The 19,846-nt window shown below is 33.4% G+C and overlaps 1 protein-coding gene across 2 annotated transcripts in view; it reads left to right on the forward strand.

Moving 5' to 3' along the window:
* Positions 1-18,678: 18,678 nt before the first annotated feature.
* The window catches only part of LOC136038145 (zwei Ig domain protein zig-8-like), a 108,388-nt gene continuing 107,220 nt past the window's right edge, over positions 18,679-19,846 (forward strand). For both annotated transcript variants that reach the window (XM_065721186.1, XM_065721185.1), the window contains exon 1: positions 18,679-18,818. The gene's annotated coding sequence lies outside the window, so the exon portion shown is untranslated. The remainder of the gene's footprint in view (positions 18,819-19,846) is intronic.

Genomic DNA, 19,846 nt, shown 5'->3' on the forward strand with positions numbered 1-19,846 from the left:
TAGGAAAAATAACTACTTTTAGGGAAACTTGTCTTGAATCTAAGGATTCAGGGAAATTTGGGGTAAAGTAGGATTTTCAGGGATATTCAAGGGAAGTTTGATTTTTTTTTCAATCTAAAGGATAATAAAACTCTCACAGATTTGAGAAAGCTCAGTTTTGTAAGAAAAACTTATGAAGCAACACTGGCTTACGTTGCTGAAATTGCCAAAATTTCAAAAACCTGAACTGTGGAAGATTATTTAGGTAGCTTAGTATTTATTTCATTTTTAAGTAATGGCTTTGATTGGTTTAAACTACCCGCATAAGGGAGGATTGGTTAGGCTAAGCAGCTGTTGTAGAAAAGAAGCAAGTGACCTTACCTTAAGATGCTTTGCTTACCTTAAGATAGTAGAAACAAACCTGATCCTTTATCTATACACAGTAGGGATCACAAGATGGTAAAATTCTATTTTAGGTAGTTTTTGCTGTCTTGTAAAGAGGTTAGGTTAAGAAAATTAAACTTTAAGGGATGGGTCTACACACTTAAGTATGTTCCGGGAAGGTATTTATAAGTACCCACCTCCACGTCTTCACCCTCTAGAGGGCAGTGACCTTTAAAAATCTTCGTATTATTAAAGCAAAAGCTAGCAAACTAGATCTTCTGCTTAAATGAAGTACAAGAAAACTGTTTTTAGCTTCACAACTTTGCTCAGTCCTAATTTACGAGGTTTCAAAGATGTAAAAATATGTTTCTTAAATTAAAAAAAAACACATTGATACGGGTTAAAAATCACGATCTGCCATTATGTCTTGTAGACAGCTTGATTCCTTTCCTAAGAAAATTATTTCCAAAAGACCAGGCTCTGCCAGGGGTCACTTTAGGTAAACAGAAAGCTAAAAACATCTCTCAACTCTTCTTTTTAAAACAGTAAAAAAAACTTTAGCGTAAAGAGCGGGGCACTGATGAGAAAGTAGCCCTGTCATATATGAAGTAATTTCTGTTCGTTTTAATTCTTAATGTCGATCCTTACTTTCAGTTAAAAAAAACTGTTTTTTTTTATTTAATTTCAACACAAAGCAGAAATCTTACACCAGAACAGACACGTTGGTTGGCCCTTCAGGCCTGTGCAAAGCGGCTTATTGAGCATTGGGCTGCTCACACTCATCATTTCATAGAAACCACGCTTGACAACCCAACTGCAATCAATGACCTTATCTTGTTGACATTACAAAGTAAGTTGACAAAGTCATACCCTGAATTAATAGAATACTCTCTCGGCCTCTTCAACATCATACCCTGAATTAATAGAATACTCTCTCCGCCTCTTCAACAATTTCAGTATAGTTTTTCAATCTGAGCTCCCTCTTCTTCACTCCCTAAAGGCCCGTGTCAGTAAAACTTGTGACGAATGTTTCATCTAACTTCAAGGAACTGGACTATATTTGCAGAGATGATTCGTTTACCGAGCTTGATGCTTACCTTTCAAGTGGGTAACAGCCTTTACACAAAACATATGCGGGAAGAGCTGTAACCAATTCAATGTTAGAACTCCAAATACTCAAGAGTGAGGCAATAACATTGATCTCTTTTAACTAATCTTGTCGAAAATACTACATAGTCCTACTCCACAGCGCTGGACCCCAGTGAGAACTTCCACCAAACCCCTAGCAACCAATTTAAATAATACTCTAGAATCAAATTACGACGGAAGGGCCCTAGGATCCAATTTCACCAGGCTCCTAGCCTAATCACAAGGGGCCCTATATCCAATTCCTTCGGGATCCCTACCATCCAATTTCACCGTTCCCCTAACTTAGCCTAGCCACAAGTGCCCTAGCATCCAATTCCAACTGGGCAATCAACATCCACTCCCAGTGGGCCCCTCGCAAGCAATTCCAAGGGGGGCCTAGCTTAAAATTTAATCGGGGTGCGTCTAGCAACCAATGTCACCGAAATGACGTTTTTCAGGACCATTCCAGATTTTATTGGTTGTTATGTAAAAGGGCGATGTTTACCTATGTTAAGAGTGACGCAATCTGGCGTGACATATTCGGCTTTAGGGGCCCTCGGGAGATACCCGTCTGCAACTAAAGGGAGTGCACACGTGGGGCGTAAAACAATGACAATAAACACGTGGGTTGTTACATAATACTTTAAGAGATTTTTTGTTTCAATGCATTTTTTCAGGGAAAATTTATAATCTAAAGATTTTTCGTCCACATTGGGACTCGAAAGGGATTTCCTTCCAATAGAACAGAGCACTAGACAGGTGACTATGAAACCCTTTCTAATTTAATTTTTAGAGGAATTTTTCCTACGTGATAATTTATTGCACGCACGAGCAAATTCCCTTCCCACTTTCTATAAAGAATAAATGGAGCGTATGTTTCCAACCCATTGCAAATGACAGCGCACAAGCATCCCGATACTGTTAATTTTTGCTTTATTAGATGCACATACCTGCTACAGCGATATTTATTTCCTAAAGTAACCTAGACAGTTAGCTATTGAACCAGTGAGATGTTACATAGAACTTGCTTTACATGTTTCATTGCGTAAAAGACTACGTATAGAAGATTTGTCCTGTAACAATAAATCTAAGGGACACGGACTTTTGTACCTATAAATTTTGTTAATAAAAACAAATTTACAAGCATTATTCAAACAACAAAAAAAGTAATTAAAACTTAACAAACAAAAAACCTTGTAAAAACCTATAAACAATAAAAATAAACAAAAGGAACAATGAATTATAGAAAGTTGGGAACCTCTAGCAAACAATTCCAGAGGAAGGAGAGGAGTTTTTGTTATTAGAGACAAACTTTAGCCGTATTAAGTGGTATTTCTGAGAGGTTTTTAATGAAAATGCATCGTTTCCATTGCTGTATTGGATGTGCCTGCCTGTTATATTCCATTAATTTAAACCTTGATACTAGCAAAATAACACTTTGAAGAATGAAACATGTAAGTGAACAAATAGAGACAATTTTTGCAATAATTTATTTCTGAGAGGTTTTATTGAAAATACCAAGTTTATGAGCCAAGTTTATGAGCCAAGAGTATGTATATTAATGACTCCGTGACAATATGTGGATAACCCACCCTAGCAAGCAGTTTCAGAGGGAGTCGATCGTTATTAAAGGTAAATTTAAGCCATATTAAGAGGAATTCTTGTAAGGTCTTAGTGAAAATGCGTCGTTTCTTTGATTGACTGAAATCTTAGAAATCTTAACAAATTCTTGGAAGTCATAAGCAATGCATAAAAATAAAGACAAATTCATAAAAATGAGGGTCTACCCTATAAATCCACCCAAACCATAGTGATCAAGACCAATACGAAGAAATAAAAAGATGAAAATTTAGAAATCGAGAAATATCCTTAGAAATAAATACAAATACATAGAAATCAAGACCAAACTCTAGAAATCATCAATACATATAAATCAAGACCAGGCCCTAGAAATGCAGACGAATAAATATAAATCAAGATCAAACCCAAGAAATCAAGGCCAACTTCTAAAATCAAGACCAAATCAAAAAAGAAAATAGTAAATATTAGAAACCTAAAGTAACCTCAAATTAATTATCACCAAATCTTAGAAATCCAGACAAATTCACAAAAATCAAGAAATCAGTGAGTAGAAATTAAGACCAAACCATAGAAATATAGATCAAACCATAAAAATCAAGAGAACAATGCTTAAAAATCCAGATAAGACCAGAAAAATCAAGGCCAACCCCATAAATCAAGAGATTAATATGTAAAAATTCAGAACAATCCCTTAGAAATCATAGAAGATACATTTAAATCGAGAACAATTCTTGGACACCATAAGCAATGAGTAGAAATCCACACAAATTCATAAAAATCAGGGTCAGACCTATAAATCCAGATTAAACCATAGACATCAAGACCAAGCCATAAAAATCAAGAGATCAACATGGAGAAATCCAGAACAATCCTTAAAAATCATGACCACTACATAGAAATCGAGACAAACCGTAAAAACAAAGACCAAACTCTTGAAATCATGGTCAACACCTAAAACTCAAGACCAATCCAAAGAAAACAAAGGCAAAATATAAAAATCAAGACCAATGCATACAAGTAATGGCTAGACCCTAGAAATCCAGATGAATTCATAAAGATCAAGACCAAACCGAAGAAATCAGGGCCAATCTTCAAAAATCAAAACCAATCTGAAGAAATAAAGAGATCAACATGAAGAAATCTAGAACAACCCCATAAAAATTATGACCAACTCATATATATCCTGACTAAGTCATATCCACAGCCAACGTTTTGCACCCCCTCTCCACGAGGTACGTACAGCCAATCTGTTTTAACATGTAGAAAAAGAATGTAGTTGATATGAGTATTCCATTAAAACTCGCACCGTTTTTGCAGATTATCTGTTTATCTGTTTATCTGTTTATTTTCTGTTTTTGCCTTTTCTTACGTGCTAGTAGCTTAAGTAAGGTTTGGGGACTATACCAGGCATGGCAGAACCCAACTTGACCAGTACATCGTAGGTTAAGTTAAGTTAGGTTAGATGAGGTGTCATCTAACCTAACTCAACCTAGCCTACCATGTGCAGGTCAGCCGTGTAGATCTTCGTAAGTCTATCATGTGTTACTGAAAGTAAGGGGAACCATTAAAACTTAAAATGAATAGAAAATACTACGTATACAAAGGAGGTTGCCCCCTCCTAAACACCTCACTCCCTATGCTAAAGTTTTTAGTACTTTTGAAACAGCGTCTTATTGTTCTAATTAAATGACCCTTATGTTTTAGGAGTCATTCTCAAAGAATTGGCACAAAATTCTAACTTTAGCATAAAGAGCGAGATGTTGAGGACGGGGCAATCCCCATCATATACGTAACAATTTCTCTTCGTTTTAAGATTTTATGTTTCTCCTTACTTTCAGTTGAAAAAACTCGTTTTTTATTTAATTCTTTGTCTTTTTTCAATAATGCCAGGAAATCTAGACCATCTTTACGGAGAAATCCCTCTACCCAAGGAAATATACTTCAGACAATTCAATCCCGGTGGAAATCTACCACGGACGATTACACTTAACAACTCTACGCGTAAAGACCAAATCATACTTTTGCACTCTTAGGGGAGTGGAATGGGGCTTAGTGGTGACCGCCTCTATTCCATGGTTATATCTCCTCTTATTAGCAATAAGTGCAAATAAAATTCATTTTATTTTTCTGTTAAAGATTTGAGGCCGTTGGTAAACAGCTATAATTTTGGTTAATACCGTAAATCTTTTATAGAAGTTTAAATCTAACGTAATGGCAAAGGAATGATATTATTTTTTTATGACAGATCGTCTGTTAAAACTTGTGCTAAATGGTATAGCAGAAAACCCAACACTGAAGTTTTGGAACAACTAATGATACTTTTCATGAATGTATAGACAACGGTAAACAGTTTGTACTCCTGTTTTGTATTTTAATTGTTTCATTTTGTTTTCTATGAATATGAAATCTCAAATGTAATACCGTATACTACATAATATAACCTGTGATATATAATATAACAAATTATAATGGTACTTGTTAATTGAACGAAACATACCCAAGAAGCGAAGTCAGGTTAATTCTAATGAAATTAGAAAAAAAAAACTAGTTATTTCAACCGAAATTAAGGAGAAACACTAAAACTTAAATGAACAGAAATTATTACGCATATGAAGAGGGTTTCCCCCTCCTCAACACCTCAATCTTTAAGCTAAAGTTTTTTTGATACTTTTAAAAAAACGTCTTATTGTTCTAATTAAACGACCCTTGTTTTTCACGCGTCATTCTTAAAGGATTGGCACAAAATTCAAACTTTAGCGTAAAGAGCGAGATGTTGAAGAGGGGGGCAACCCGCTTCATATACGTAACTATTTCTCTTCGTTTTAAGTTTTATTGTTTCTCCTTACTTTCAGTTGAAAAATTTGTTTGTTTTATTTAATTTCTAATCGTTTTTTTTTTAAATAATGCCAGGAAATCTACCCCCATCTCCACGGAGAAATCCTTCTTCTCACGGAAATATCCTTTAGACAGTTCAATCTCGATGAAAATTTACCCCGGACAATTACACTTAACAGCTCCACGCGTAAAGATCAAACCATACTTTTGCACTCTTAAGGGGTGAGGAGGGGGTTAGTGTGACCATCTCTGTTGTATGGTTATATCTGCTGTTATTTAGCTTTACTCGCTCTTTAATTGCAAATCACACTGCTCGAACGATTACAGAGTGTCTTTTTAACATTAGCATTGATTAACGAGCTAAAATTACCATTAAAGGGACTGATAATCCCAATGCCTTCTCAAGACTAGAATATAATTTGCGCTTTACTGAAAACAAAATACGTTTTAAACGTTTTCGCTTTGTACTTTAATAAATAAAAATATTAAGACTTTAAATAATATATATCAGTAAATGTATATTAAACTGACAACCCATGTTCATTTTTTCAGTTAAGTGCAAATTATGCTCTAGTTTTTAGAAGATATGGGGCTTATCAGCCCTACTAATGTTAATTTTTGCTCGTTTTAAGTTTGATTCGGGTATTTATTGTAATTTCTGTTCGTTTTGAGTTTCATCTATTTATTGATAGGGATTTGTGGTTGTTTTACGCTTGGAAGATAATATAACTTTATTTCTTCTCATTTTTGGCTTAATGGAGCTCTTTTCTTTTCTTTGAAGAACTTTTTTAATGGAAAAAGTTTTCTAAATTAATTTCTAGTTAAATATAACCTCTGTTTAGAACTTAGATTAAAAAAAAATCAATGTATGAACAATTGTGTGACCATCAATTATATTAAAACATACATTAATTGTTAATCATTTATGATTTTTCAATATAAATTAATACCACCTTAAAAAAATATTATATTTAATCATTATATTAACAATGAATATTATAGTATAAGATCGATAACATCAATTATGCCGAATTATTAAGTTCGTTTATTTGATACAAAATAGAAAGGATGTGCTAGAAACTGAACGCTGTGGAATTTTGTTCGGTGTCGAAAGAATTTATTGCGCCTCAACTAGCTCTTTGATACTCCCGTTTTAGATCTTAGATTGTTGCAATTTTTATGATATATTACTTCAAAGAAATCTATAGTAGACTCTTTTGAAGTTTGGAATTACTTTGATGTGATCAGAGACAGAAATGACATGAAAATAATTAACAACTGATATTAGATAACAAAAATAGTTGTATTTAAAATTTTAGAAAACAAAAATTTGCTATAAAACACAGTATTGGAAATAGATTCAGAGATTAAAGATATATTTACGGTTGCTCGTAATTTCTATTTACAGTTGGAATGAAAGCTGAGTTGGAATGAATATGGACTCTGGCCCATAGTTCCCGCTTGCAGTTGGAATGAAAATTTTTCATTGTTGTTGACAGGTTTTGATAGGCTGATAGGTTTTTTTTTCCAAAACGGGACAAGAAGCTGTCTTCAAGAGCCTTAAAATGAAGGAGAAAGCTTGGAATTGGATGCAAAGTCTAAAAAACAAGCCAAATTACAGTCTTAGCTGCAGAATTTTTAAAATGTTTCTAAATAAATAAGAACATTGTAATCCTTATATATCATAGCACAATCTTTATAATTAACTACGGTTTTGTAACCGTTACTACGTATAAGTAAACTATATTTTTCAGTCATTGCCAAGCGAATCATTGATCAAGCGATCAGATGTAACATTTTTGATTTAGCCCAATCTAGAAGGCATTATTATACATAAAGCATGAACTTAAAAATCGTTCACCTAGAAATTGCTTTTCTCCAGGGAACAAAGTTGAAGAGGCGAGGGGATAAGCTAGCACTAAAGGGGTTTTTGCAATATCTACAATTATTCTCTTACAAAGCATTACTATGTTTGAAAAGAACGTAACATAAAGTCCTTCAGGTCCATCTAAGGCAAATAAAATAAATTTAATACCGCCATGACTAAAATATAGATTAAGGCACATTTTGATTCAGTGTAGACTTATATTTGAAGATTGCAATGTAAATTAAGGCCAATATAGGTTAAAGAATAAATAGCCATAGAGAGCATGTAAGGCTAAGTTCAATACAGCCAAGATAAATCTGGGGTGATTGGGGGCTTTCAACGAAACGGGAAAGATGGAAAAAACAATGGTTGGAAACCACTGCACCACAAACTAAAAACCGCATGGCGTTCAACCATCCATTAGATTAAATCAAACAGTTCGAGGTAACGAACTGTAGTAAGGAGCGACCCGGCTTAATGGCAACCAAAACTCTAAAAAATGGAATTTTGATACCAATAGTTACATCAAAAGAATTGAATTTTAATGCTAATTTTCAATATATAAGTTTCATTAACTTTAGTCTTACCTGTCAAATGTTACGAGCCTGAGAAATTTTGCCTTATTTTAGAAAATACGAGGAAACACCCCCTAAAAGTCAAAGAATCTTAACGTATCAGAGAACCCTCTTGTAGAAGTTTCAAGCTCCTATCTACAAAATGTAGAATGTTGTATTTTTTGCCAGAAGGCAGATCACGGATGCGTGTTAATTTGTTTGTTTTTTTTTGTTGTTTTTTTTTTTCCGCAGAGGTGATTGTATCGACCCAGTGGTCCTAGAATGTTGCCAGAGGACTCGTTCTAACGGAAATGAAAAGTTTTAGTGCCCTTTCTAAGTGACCAAAAAATTGGAGGGCACTTAGGCCCCCTCCAACGCTAATTATTTTCCAAAGTCAACAGATCAAAATTCTGAGATGGATGTTTTATTCAGCATAGTCGAAAAACCTTATAACTATGTCTTTGGGGAAGACTTACTCCCCCACAGTCCCCGTGGGAGGGCCTACAAGTTACAAACTTTGACCAGTGCTTACATATAGTAATGGAAGTTGGGAAGTGTACAGACATTTTCAGGGGGATTTTTTGGTTGGGGGAAGGGTTGAGAAGAGGGGGATATGTTTGGGGGAAATTTCCATAGAGGAATTTGTCATGGAGGAAGAAAATCTCCATGAAGGGAGCGCAGGACTTTCTAGCATTATTCAAAAAAAAAATAATTATGAAAAAGTTTTTTCAACTGGAAGTAAGGAGCAGCATTAAAACTTAAAACGAACAGAGATTATTACACATATTAGGGGCTCACCTCCTCCTAATACCCCGCTCTTTACGCTAAAGTATTTTTAGTAATTTCAACTATTTATTCTACGGCTTTTGTGATTCATGGGTCATTCTTTATGAATTGGGACAAAATTTAAGCTTTAATGTAAAGAACAAGGTACTGATGAGGGGGTGAACCCCTCACATATGTACTAAAAAAATGAGAATATAAAAGTTCGTAACGTAAGCTAATTTATAAGTTACGTATATCTTTTGCTAATAAAAACATTCGTAAAAAATTAAAAGTTCTAGTTGCCTTTTTAAGTAGCCGAAAAATCGGAGGGCAACTAGGCTTCCTCCTCCGCTCCTTTTTTCTCAAAATCATTCTGTCAAAATTATGAGAAAGCCTTTTAGCCAAAAAAAAAAAAAAAATGCAAATTTTCTTTTAATTATTCTTCTGCGGAGAGCCAAAGTCAAAACAGGCATTGATTCAAAAACGTTCAGAAATTAAATTAAAAAAAAAGAAGTTTATTAACTGAAAGTAAGGAGCGACATTAAAACTTAAAACGAACAGAAATTACTTCGTATATGAAAGGGGCTGCTTCCTCATCAACGCCCTGCTCTTTACGCTAAAGTTTTTCACTGTTTTAAAAAGTAGAGTTGAGAGATAGAGTCAAACTTTAGCGTAAAGAGTGGGGCGTTGATGAGGAAGCAGCCCCTTTCACATACAAAGTAATTTCTGTTCGTTTTAAGTTTTAATGTCGCTCCTTACTTTCAGTTAAAAAACTTGTTATTTTTATTTATAATCAGAAAGAGCTAAAGGGCTTGTATCCTGAGACAAGTAAGTAAGTAATTCAGAAGAAATAAACCATTTTGGCTCTTAACTAAAAAACAAACTAACAAATAAACAGAAACATAAAATAAACACACAACTGTAGAAACTTCAGTAAAATCTTTCTCTTTGTCAGTTTTAAATCACATAATGGAACTTACTGCAATTACCAAAACCAGTTAATTTTTTTTTTAACCACCTCAAAAATCAAGATAACGCTAATAAATCATTGAAATTGTGATAAATAAACCCATTCTAACAAAAATCTAGAAATCTAGAATTTAAACCTTACACAAAGATTTTTGTCCAAGGTGATGAAACTAAAGAAGTCACACGACTTTTTATTAAAACAGGGTGTCCTATGCATATAGATGCTTTATTTCACATCCGTATTAAGGTTTCCCAACAAAAGTCTAGAAATCTAGAATTTAAACCTTACACAAAGATTTTCGTCCAAGGTCATGAAACTAAAGAAGTCACACGACTTTTTATTAAAACAGAGCATCCTATACATATAGGTGATTTATTTCACATCCGTATTAAGCTTTCCCAACAAAAATCTTGAAATCTAGAATTTAAACCTTACACTAAGATTTTCGTCCAAGGTCATGAAACTGAAGAAGTCGCACGACTTTTTATTAAAACAGGGCATCCTATACATGTAGATGGTTTATTTCACATCCTTATTAAGCTTTTCCAACAAAAATCTAGAAATCTAGAATTTATACCTTACACAAAGATTTTTGTCCAAGGTCATGAAACTAAAGAAGTCACACGACTTTTTATTAAAACATGGCATCCTAATTTTAGGATGATTAGGATGATTAGAAATCTAGAATTTTATTAAACTGTCCAAGGGGTAAATTATCCTTGGTATGCTTGAAAAATTAAAGATAAAAATACCATTGCTTATGAAATACTTTCCTATATGAAATATATAGAGATTTTGGAAAGCTGGTGGACACTAAGCGAAATTTGGACCCACAGTTAATATAATTCAAAATAAGTCAAGTTACTTTGTAAAGTAACAAAAAATTGTGCAATTTCTTTGCAGCATTTGTGCGAAAAATTTGAAGCTCCATGAAAGTATACTTTTGTTATTTTGCTTTTTGGACCCAAAAATTTAGGATAACTGCAATCATTTAGCAAAAAAAGTGTAAAAAATGAAAAACAGAACTGAACAAAACAAATTTAAGATTTGATAATTGCAAGCTAAAACTTAAGGTGGGAACTCACGAGCTTGAGAGTGAAGTCTAAAGTAGATAAAAAGCTTTTTTTTTTTTATCTTTATACTACATAATCATTTCAAGTTGTTACCAGAATTTAGTCTATGAGTGCGTGGAACAAGAAATAGAGCAGGAAACAATTGCGAATGCTCAAGGTAAAATATCTTTTTGGAGGGTCGTTCACCCTGTTTTTGAGATACTTTTGAATTTCTTTCCGCATAAGCTTTATTATTAAGATAAAGTGAAATTACATTTATTATTTCTTAATCAGTTTCAAACTGCAATTTTTCTCGTTAGACACACTTTCGTTTTCAAAACACGTTTATAAGCTTTTGGTTACTATGAGACGCGGCTTGCCTTTTATTAGGTTCCTAAAGGGAACAAAAGGACAGAATTAAAAAGTTGGGGATATAAACCTTTGGTTATTGACTTTCTACCGTGTAGATTTGTATGGTAGCCTTTTCATGCTTCCCGGCCCTTCTATTCCAAAAATTGTGCCAATAAAGCCATTTTTAATGTGATATGACACTTTATGACGGAGTTATCTAAGAACCAATAAATTTAATAGAGTCAGAAGCTGATCCACTAAACATCTCTCTAGGATGTTACACTAGCCTACTGCTTCTGCTAGTAAGTCCATTAAACTTACTAGGGGGAATGGAGGAAGTACACAACTGGGAAGATTGTACAACCCAGATTTAAGGTTCCCACCATGAAGATCATGACAGTGCCCTTTTATGCTTTCTAGCATTTCTTCTATAGATATGACACTAAAAAATGTCATTTTTGGTGTCACACTACTTTTTACGCCTGTTTTATCAAAAAGAATATAAAAAAGAAGATAGATGTAAAAACTAGCTAATAAAAGTGACCTTAAACAGCTTTTCACGATGTTATACTAGCCTGCTAGTTCCGATAGTCACTAGAAGATTTATGAAAAGTATTAAGGGGGCTTGAAGGGAGGAATACAGAATAAGGGGACTATATACTTCAGGGTTTTAACCTTGGAAACTATAATATTAGCCTTTGCATTCCTCCCGGACTTCCCATTCCAAGAATAGCACCCATAGTGTATTTTATGGGTGCCATATGGCGAGTTTGTATAGTGTTATCAAGTCGAACTTATAAAAAAAAGCGAATATTGTGTAACAAATTTCAGTTATAAAGATTGGATGTAAGTGATTTTTCTTTACGCTCAAGGTATTGGGCTTTCATTATCCTGCATTTGGCTTTCGATAACGCAATTCTAATGGTATACTTTTCATCTCAATTGGACGCTATTTCTGTGGTGTTTTAGGTTCTTTTTCAAGATTCTTGTAAATTTGATTTCAAAATAACATTTTACCATTGAGATTAATCGAAATAATGTTTACAGTTTCTGAATAAACTACAAGTGATTTTTATCCTCACCAAGCAGTTTAATAAAAATCACATCTTAAAATTGTTCGCCATTATGGGTTGTGGTGCATTTTTCAATAAGTTGCAACTATCATTGCAACCATGACTACACTGCAACCATGCAACCATGCAACATTGCAACCATGACTACTCTGCTTTACTAGTTGCTGATCTTCAAAAGAGAATCAGATGTCTTGGTTTGAATCGCAACTTTTAACTACTATAGCTCAAATGAATTTTCCTTTTTTATGATCTATTTGGTTGTACTTAATTAACTGTACTTGAAAAAAAGCATGGGTTGCTGCAGTCTACTTCAACGCCGGTGTTTGTTGCAGTTGTAGTTGCCCAGTAACTTTTTTTGGTTGGTAACCAACGGTCCAATCTTGAAAAGCCAAATTATATCCGTTATGTTGTACCGTATTCATTTTTTTTCATCCGAAATCTCGATTATTACCAAATTTTAATATGATCTTCTAGTAGGCTATATAGAAAAACCAAAACGAAAAGAAAAATTGCTATTCCTGTGTGAAAAAGTGTGCTCTATTTATAAAAAGTGTGCTCTGACGTATTTTATATGCCAATTACATTTTTTTTCTTAACGCCGTCAAAAAGGGAAGCCAATTAACTCCGCCTACTTATACCTGACTGGCTCTCCTGTGTCCTTGAGTCACATCTCAAGCCTGTAAGAAGAATGAAATTCCTTGATTAGCAAGATTTCTTTTACATGTAATTTCCATTTTTATTTACAAAGAAACCATCAAAACTTTCTTGTTCTAACCTAAAAAAAATGACTCTCTAAAAATGTAACTCTCTGGCCTTTCTTTGATCTCTTTCGAGTGGAAAAGCTAGAAAAGTAATTTTGTCCGCGAGCAAGTACCTTTTACAGTTTCAAGTTCCAAGTCGTCTGGCGAGAAAACTTTTCTTTCTTATGACTGACTTAAATTTCCAATTGAAATAGCATAGTGCTCTTATTACCATATACCCTATGGTATAGTGCTCTTATTACCGTTGACTCATTTGAAGAGATACTCAGGAGAAATGGCCTACGATTTATTTGAGAACTTGACAACTGTGACCGATCTATTTGGGATATTTGTAAGCTGTTTTAGTGGTTCAAAAGGGCACTATTTTGAAGGTATTTAGAAAAGAGCTTAAAAATAGTATCCTCTCCTTGTCTGAACATTTAAGGGTTTGTAGTTTTGCATACAGAATTATCTGTGATAGTCTAATCAGAATGCATAAGCTTTTTTTGTTACTCTTATCCTTATTATAAATACTTTATAAATATTTCATTACATTATGTTTCATTATTAAATAGTTAAAATTTGTAACTTAATATATATATATATATATATATATATATATATATATATATATATATATATATATATATATATATATATATATATATATATTACACTACAGGGCCTAGGGATCGATCCCCGCTCAATCAGGGTGGTGGGATAGGCTTGCACCGGCTCTAGCGGATTAAATATATAAGTTTACAAAATCTTTTAGAACAATGGACTGTAATAAATAATTGACAACTATCAATAAAACCACGCCGATAATAAATGGAAGAATAGCTATATTTAAATTCATATAATTTGCTTCTAAAACTTATTCTAGGTACAAACAGTCCATATCGTTCAAAGCTACTCACCAAAAGGAATTATTCAAAATGGACGTAAATCTAAAAAAAGAAGGAAACAACCAAAGAAGAGTGCCCTTAATAAAAGTTACTCGGACACAATCAAGCATTGCCGAGAATCCTTATTCAGCATGTCTGAGAATCCTCAACTGGAGTTTTCAAGCTTTTGAAATTTTGTTCAAGAAGTATGGTCGAGGGTGGGTCATATGGTCTGTTTTTGTCTAATTTATTTGGTGAATTTTTGTGTTAACCGCAACAGCAGTTTGAATTAAAAAGTCCGCTTCAAAATGCTTCAAAGAAGATCAGACCTAAACAGAAATCGAACAAGTTTTGATGTGATCCTTTTGGATATGTTTCTTTTTCACGTAGTAAGGGATTTTGCGTTTTCCTCTTGTACAATTACTATAGCTTAGTTTTCTTATTTGTTCTCCTTTCTTTTCACAGAGGGTTATTTATTGAACTGTGGTCATAAGAAACTGGGAACATTCAATTGATAATTAAATTTAGTATCCTTTTTAAGGAACGAGAGAGGTCAAACTATAGAAAAGTGTTCTTTCTGACGTTTTGTACATAAAAAGAAATTCGACTCCAAAAGTGCTGATATAGTACTGAAAAAGTGCTGAAATACCAGGTGTAGAACTCGTGGGATAGCCTAGACATTTGAAGTATCAAATGGCTTACATATTTGAAGGGAGCAGCCAGAAGAAATTGAAAGAATTCGAAAAAAAATAGTCAAACAAATTAAAAAATATTAAAAACCTCTGGCTAAATCATTATAAAAATTTTTGATAGCAGAATGGATGAGGGTGTGTTTCAGCCCCCTTCCCCAACACTAATATCCCTGGCTCATAATATAGAGATTTGACAGTTTGTTAGAGTATGTATCTTGTGTTATATATGTATTTACATCTGTCTATGTCTTTTAGATCTTTTTGGCAAAATATACATAAATAAAACAAGTATCTAAGTTTATCTAAGCCGTTAAGAATTAAAAGTATCATTTAAACTTAAGTTAAGCATGAATAACCGCGCATAAATAGGGAGTTATTCTATCATTTTTCCCCCTCCAGCTCCCTGGAATATAAGTTAATCTTCGCTCATACAGATCAACATAAAAAAATTAAAAAAAAAAATTCGGAGCGAGTTCATATTACAAGTTAAAATGAATTTGTTACTTTTAGAATTCTAGCTTGTTTGTCGTTGAGGAAAGGCCAAATTATACTTTTGCACCCTTAATGGATGGAAAGGGGCTTAGTGGTGTCACTCTTATTTAGCTTCAGTCGCTCTTTAAGTGCAAAAAAAATCATTTTATTCTTCCGTTAAAGATTGGAGGCCGTTAGTAATCAGATAGAATATTCGTTAAAACTGTATTTTTTTTTAGAAGTCTAAATCTAACTAAATGGTGAAGGAATAATATTTTTGTTATGACGGTTCTTCTGTTAAAACATGTGCTAAATAGCATAACAGAAATCAAACAATGAAACTTTGGAACAGCTAATGATGCTTTTTTATGAATGAATAAACAATGGTAAACAGTTTATACTCCTGTTTCGTCTTTTAGTTGTTTCATTTTTGCTTTCTAGCAATACGAACCTCAATGTAATACCTTATGCTTCATAGTATGATCTGTAATATATAATATAACAAACTATTACGGTGCTTGATATTACGGTGCTTTATGCTTCATAGTATGATCTGTAATATATAATATAACAAACTATTACGGTGCTTTATAATTAACGGTGCTTGATATTACGGTGCTTGATGCTTCATAGTATGATCTGTAATATATAATATAACAAACTATTACGGTGCTTGATAATTAAACAAAACACACTCAAGAAGTGAAGTTAGATTCATCCTATTGAAATTAAAAAAAAAAACTTTTCAACTGAAAGTAAGGAGAAACATTAAAAATTAAAACGAAGGAAAATTATCATGTATATGAATGGGGTTGCCTCTTCCTCAACACCTCTCTCTTTACTCTAAAGTTTTTTAGTACTTCTAAAAAACCACCTAATCATTCTAATATCTAATAGAGCGACCATTGTGTATCAGAAGTCATTCTTAAACTATTGGGACCACAATTAAACTTTAGCGTAAAGAGTCAGATGTTGAGGACGGGCAACCCCCTTCATATACGTAATAATTTCTGTTCTTTTTAAGCTTTAATGTTTCTCCTTACTTTTAGTTGAAAAAACTTGTTTTTTATTTTATTTCTGATCGTTTTTGAAATAACTCCGGGAAATTTGGCCAGCCTGCACGGAGAAATTCTCTCTGCCCAGAGAAATATCCTTTAAACAATTCAATCCTGGTGAAAATTACACTTAACATCTCCAAGCTTAAAATTTAGACGGAAAAGAGAAAGCAAGCCGACTGAAAAGAATGTGTACAAGAATTCTGGCAAATTCCCCCAGTGTATACTTTCCCCTTACAAATTTAATCCCTGATAACTACCCTCTCCATGGAAAATTCCCCCGTCGAAGACCCCATCATAAAATTTTTCCCCCCACCCGAAAATGCATGAAAACATCCAATAACAAATATTATACGTAGAAAATGAGCAAATTTTATAACTTAAAAACTTTTCTTGTGGGTCAGTAAGAGGGGGGGGGGGGGTCATGTTGTGTCCAAAGGTATAGTTAGTGGTCCTTTCAAATATGATTAAAAATTGGCTTAGATTATCAAAATTAAAAGGGATGGTTTTGGGGAAAAAGGGGCGGTAGAGGGGACCTAGCTGCCCTCCGATCCTTTGGTCACTTAAAAAGGGCACTAGATCTTTATATTTCCATTTGACTGTTCCCTCTTGTGCTATTATAGGTCTACTGGGTAGATAAGATCTCCCCAGGAAAAAAAACGAATAAACACGCATCAGTGATCTTTCTTCTGGCCAAAAAAACCTCCAAAATACAAAATTCAATATTTTTGTAGATAGGAGCTTGAAACCTCTTCAGTAGGGTTTTCTGCTACGCTGAATCTGATGATGTGATTTTCTTTTAGACACTGTGACTTTTAGGGGTTGTTTCGCCTTTTTTTATAAAATACGGCAAATTTTCTCAGGCTCGTAACCTTTAATTGGTAAGGATAAACTTAATGGGTAAAACTAAATTTATACATTTGAAGTCAGTATAATAAGACGATACTTCTGATATATCATATTGGTATCAATATTTTGTTTTCTAGAGTTTGGTTACAATTGAGCTGGGTCGCTCCTTAATTACAGTTCGTTACCACGAACTGTTTGATATAGCCCTCATATAAGATTTAGTTAATATAATAATATAATTGGGCTATGTATTTACACATTAGGGAGGGGCTGGGGCGGGGGTAAAGTATTTTGAAAACTCCCCTAACCTAACATAGCCTAACCGAACCTAACCACCCTAATACCCCTAATGTGCAAATATATATCCAAAGCTATTCAGGTCGAATGCATTCTATCATCCGTCACTTGTCTTTGTTGCTATGAAACCGGTTTTCTGAGATCCACCCAAGGCGTAACTCCTGAGTGTGTTTCGTTTAATTCACAAGTTCTACAATAATGAAAAATAAAAAGATAATATATACACATATTTAATATGTATATATAATATAATATACATTAATACTGCAATGCTACAGGCCATGAGCATAATGTACTACTAGCGCTATTTCGTCTCACCTGGCATCTGAAATTAAGATAACAGGTTGAAATTTATAGCATATATTAAGTATAAATATTTCTTAATATAACAAAAATTTAATCTAAGACCCTTCATAGTCTAGGACTACCAGCTTAGCAGAATCTTATGATAGTCAGGGTAACGAACTGTAAATAAGGAGCAGCTAGTACCAATAAAAACTAAACCTCCAAGACCCAAAAAGGTGAAGCACAACTTGAAATTTAGCAAGTGAGCGAACTAAACTTTCTTATTTTTCAACCCTTGTCTAGCAAAATACAAAATTTTGGGTTTTCGGAGTGGACCAACAACGGAAGTGTGTTTATTTGTGTGTTTGTTTTTCTTTCTTTTTTTCTCAGAGTTGGTGGTATCAAGTCGATGGTGGTGTAATATCGGTAGAAGGCCCATTGAAAGCCCTAGCACCCTTTTAAAGTTGCAAAAGAGATTGTTTCATTTTTTGTGTTTATTTCTATCCTAGGAAAGACGTAAGAACGTTATTCATATTTATTTTTCTATTTTCCACTTGTGAGACTTTTTTTTAAAACGAGTAAATATTATTGTTTAGTTTCTGAAATATTGCTAATTTTTACAAAATTTTCAGCTGCTTCTGCTTAAGTGTTAATGGATTGTATTTTATACAGGCCTAGACAAAACAAATAAAACATGATAGGTATATTTATGCCTAATGAAAAAAAAAATTCAACCGAATTTGCGACTATTCAATAACCAGGTATGAATGAGGTATTCTGTTTCTTATTCCAGGCGACGCAGCAAATACTCTCAAAGCGAAGTTTCCAGGGAAAAAGAAGGACCAGTCTTAGTTTTGCCTGTGTTCCGAAATGAATGGGAGAAGAACGAATGAATATCATTCAGTCTGAGAAATTCGGGATTATGTGACAGCTTGATCCATTGGGTGCTTAAATTACAGCCAAAAGACTTAGGATTAATCTTTGGATTTTTGCTGCTAAATGAGTGAGTTTGCAATTTAGTTTAGCAACCATTCATGGAAAATTACCTAAAATGATAACGTTCTCTCTAGGTCATATGCCTGTGTCACTTCACTTAAATTGTTATGTAAACAACTAATCTATATACCCGTCTGAAATGGTTGCGTCTAAAATGAACTTAGTGTTAGGTCTATCCCTAAAAAAAAAAAAAAAAAAAAAAAAAAAAAAAAAAAAAAAAAAAAAAAAAAAAAAAAAAAAAAAAACTTGTTTATGGTTCTTAAAACCCTTAAAAAAAATGAAATTCAAAGCTGAATTCAGTTGGAAAAAAAATAAGCCATGAATTTTGGTACACTTCCAAGCAGGCACATACAAAGGGAGAGAAATATCCAGGACTAAATTAACCCTGAAGATCTTATGATGTGTTGAGCATCTTCCCATGGTTTTCTAAGAAATACTTGTTTTTCAACACTTTTGTACTTTTAAGAATTTGGACCCCTTGCATCTCCCCCAGGATATTTACCTACATCTAACCCTACTAACGGGTCGCCAACTCATCCATCTTCCAAAGGAATTAGCATTTTTTACAAGACATATCTAAATACAAAGGAAAAATCTGATCTAATCAATCGTTGATTAACATCAATGGTTCATCGAAATATTGGAAAAATATACCTAATTTTAAATTCTCTGAGAAAGTCCATCTCTAACTAAATTGTAACAATATGCTATAATAATCACCCACTGGAGCTTTAATTTCACATTAATGTTTTCACATCAATACTATTAAATTGCGTAAGATAAATCACAAATAAGATTTTGATTTTTATAGGTCGAAATTACAAGGTTTGGCAAGGAGAGGACAACTTTTAATTTATATATAGAAATTTATACTAAAGAAAACAATGCCTGATAACTACCTATTTCCTAAGACCATATCTAAAGTATTAGAATCCCTTCTCACAAAAAAAATTGACTTCAAATTAGGAGCAAAAAGGCAGCTAATATAGCAGTAATAATTGGATTAAGAATCCACTCAATCATAAAAGGGGACGC

The sequence above is a fragment of the Artemia franciscana genome, chromosome 17, assembly GCF_032884065.1.
Source record: "Artemia franciscana chromosome 17, ASM3288406v1, whole genome shotgun sequence".
Lineage (NCBI taxonomy): Eukaryota > Metazoa > Arthropoda > Branchiopoda > Anostraca > Artemiidae > Artemia > Artemia franciscana.